The sequence below is a fragment of the Scomber scombrus genome, chromosome 19 (genome assembly GCF_963691925.1).
Source record: "Scomber scombrus chromosome 19, fScoSco1.1, whole genome shotgun sequence".
In the NCBI taxonomy this organism is placed as follows: domain Eukaryota; kingdom Metazoa; phylum Chordata; class Actinopteri; order Scombriformes; family Scombridae; genus Scomber; species Scomber scombrus.
Genome location: NC_084988.1, coordinates 12,655,157 through 12,657,967, shown reverse-complemented (window position 1 = coordinate 12,657,967; position 2,811 = coordinate 12,655,157).

Genomic DNA, 2,811 nt, shown 5'->3' with positions numbered 1-2,811 from the left:
AAAGGCAATGAACACATAGGAGTGAGAGAAGCTGAATAAACAGAAAAAGACAGAGGAGCTTCACATGCTGTTTTGCATCCCATTTATCCTCCTACAGTACCTTTTAACAAATTAACGTGCATGCACACACATACACATACTCCTTCATGCTGTAAGAGGTGTACAGTTTTTACATATTATAAACCTTGACTGTGATGTTCTCTACAATATCACTACACTGCAGATACATCATACACATATACACATACCTGCAGGTGATCAGCCTATAATTGTACCTAAATATTGTATGTTTCAGGATGTGATCATTGTTTTTGAATTGGGCAAATCATCTCTGTGCAGCTTGTATTTTGTCGTCCATGCACAGACAAAAGACAAAAGAAAAACAAGTCAAGCAGGTCATACCACAAAATATGACAGCTACAATGGAAGAAAAATATTGATAAATTACAGCAATGAAAGGCCAGTCATAAGTGATGGACCTTAAAACAGGAACAGTGAAATAGAAGACACATATTGTAACACCAATTGGTATAAATTAAATCTTAAAATCAAGTTAAAAATAAATAAATAAAAGTATCTCAGACAACAAACTAACAACACGTGCCTTTTTTAGCTTCATAGTTGTGGGTAAATCAGTGGAGCTTTTTAGACCACTAAAAACATCAAACAGGTATTAACCTTTAAACTTAAGTATGGTTTGAAGTCTCCTCCTGGTTCTGTTCTGTTCAAAATCAAACCAAAATCAAACCAATGACAGAACCAGTCTTTTAAAGAACAAATGTGTTAATCCTGTTTTTATCGTTGCCGTACAACAGCACAAAAGAAAGAAAGACGAAAGAAAACATTAAGCTTCTTACTGACCATGAAGGGCTTTATTTTCCTGGGAAGAAACAACCTGAGCTGAGATCTTTTTCTGAGATCTTTTTCGACATTTTCTAACCAGTTCAACTTGATATCAGTATGAACACCTAGATATTGTTTTTGACTCTATCAAACTGAGGCACAAGCGTATCATGAAATGGTTGTTTTGCACCCACCTGACTCTGTCGGTGGCAACAAGCAGTGGTGCACAGATGAATGAGCAGAGAGACACCTCAGTATGAAATACAGTGGCTGAAAAATGGATTGTTTTACCAAAAGTGACCACTGGAGAGCACTGTTGCATACCTAAACAATGGACAATAGTAATTGCACTGGGAAATGGAGTGACTGAGAGTTTGCACATGCACATTCAGACTACGAGCATGTGAGCATGCATGTGTCTTGTCTTGCAGGTTGGGGGAAAGCGTGTGCATGTGTATATACAATTGTGTGCAATAGTTTGGTGAATTTCAATTATGTTAATCGGACCAGTAATCTCATATCCAAAGCTTTCAGTATACATCAGTGCCATCTATTTCAATTTGCTGTTACTTACTGTCTTTCTCTCCCGTAAATGAAAGAGATGCACCACCACTGGGCTCCCCTTGACATGGAAATGAAAAATAGTGCTTGTCATGGCTGTCAGACTCCATATCTTTGGTCAGACAGTGCAGCTGACATTTCCTATAGGTGTCTGTTTTATTGCTTTGGCATTTAGAGGGGAAAGCTATACAGATCTCTTTGGCACATAGCTGGACAGAAGGGAAAATAAAGACGGATCTGGATTACAATCATTGTTTCCATGACAACATCAATGTTGACACCAAGCGAAATTGGGTTCTGCCATTTAACAACATGTGGGTGCTGAATGGAAGTGGCCGAGATTACATTAAGGTTGAATGTTGCTGCTCTCAAAGTTGGCTCTTTTTCCTCAGCAGCAATTTGTGGGGAAAACGTCTCATGCTGAGCTGAGTAGCCAGACTCCAAAGTATTACAGGCTTAAGTATGTTAGCCAGAGGAATGCTCACAGTGGGTGCTAATGTAGATCACTGTAGGCCCATGTAAAGATAACACTACAGCAAATAGCTGGTCTAAAGTCTTCATTTTAGATGAAAAATAAACTGCTGTGTGTGTATTAAACAGTTCCTGAGGGCAGAAAACACTTATTGACCACATGTACATACACATTTACACCATGCCATTTTTATGCTTAACAATAAAAATGACTGTTCATTACCCTGAAGACAGTATGCCTTACATGTCAATAGGTCTGGTTCATGGTATTGTAATAAACAAGCTAGAAATGCACAGTAAATACACAATACTAAGCAGCATTTCCCCATTTGTGAATCTAAAGTGTTTGCAAGATGTCAAAGCATATCTCTGAAGAGTTCATCAGGCAGATGCTTGAAGGGATGAAATGAGGCATCTGATCTTTTTGTTTCAGTTGTGGAGGCTTAGGGGAATCGGGATGCACTCAGAGGAAATGATGAGTTGGCAAAGATCTTATTAGCAAAACCAGTGTGTATTATTCAAAGAGCTGGGGGGTGCTTGTGTTGTTGCATCTGATTAAATTATTATTATCCTGATGAATCTGATTTGATTTTTGATAACCAGCCTCTTTTTTGGCAATGAATATTAAATGTCAGGACACATCTTTTTTTTTTAAAATGACACTATGGTTACTCAGTAACCTACATATATTTCCTGCTAGAAACAGGGTGGTGGAGAGTTACTAAAGAAAGATTTCCTTATTTAAGTGCCATGTGATTGAAGGATGCCAAATCCTGAAAAGTCTTAAGCCACACTAGCATTTCTATGAGGCTGTATTTAGGCATGGCGTGCTTTGAGCTAAATTCCAACATCAGCAAGCTCACAGCAAAAACAAACTGTCTGATTAACAGGCAATAATTGCCCTGTTCACCATTGCAGTTTTGTCTCTTAGCATCA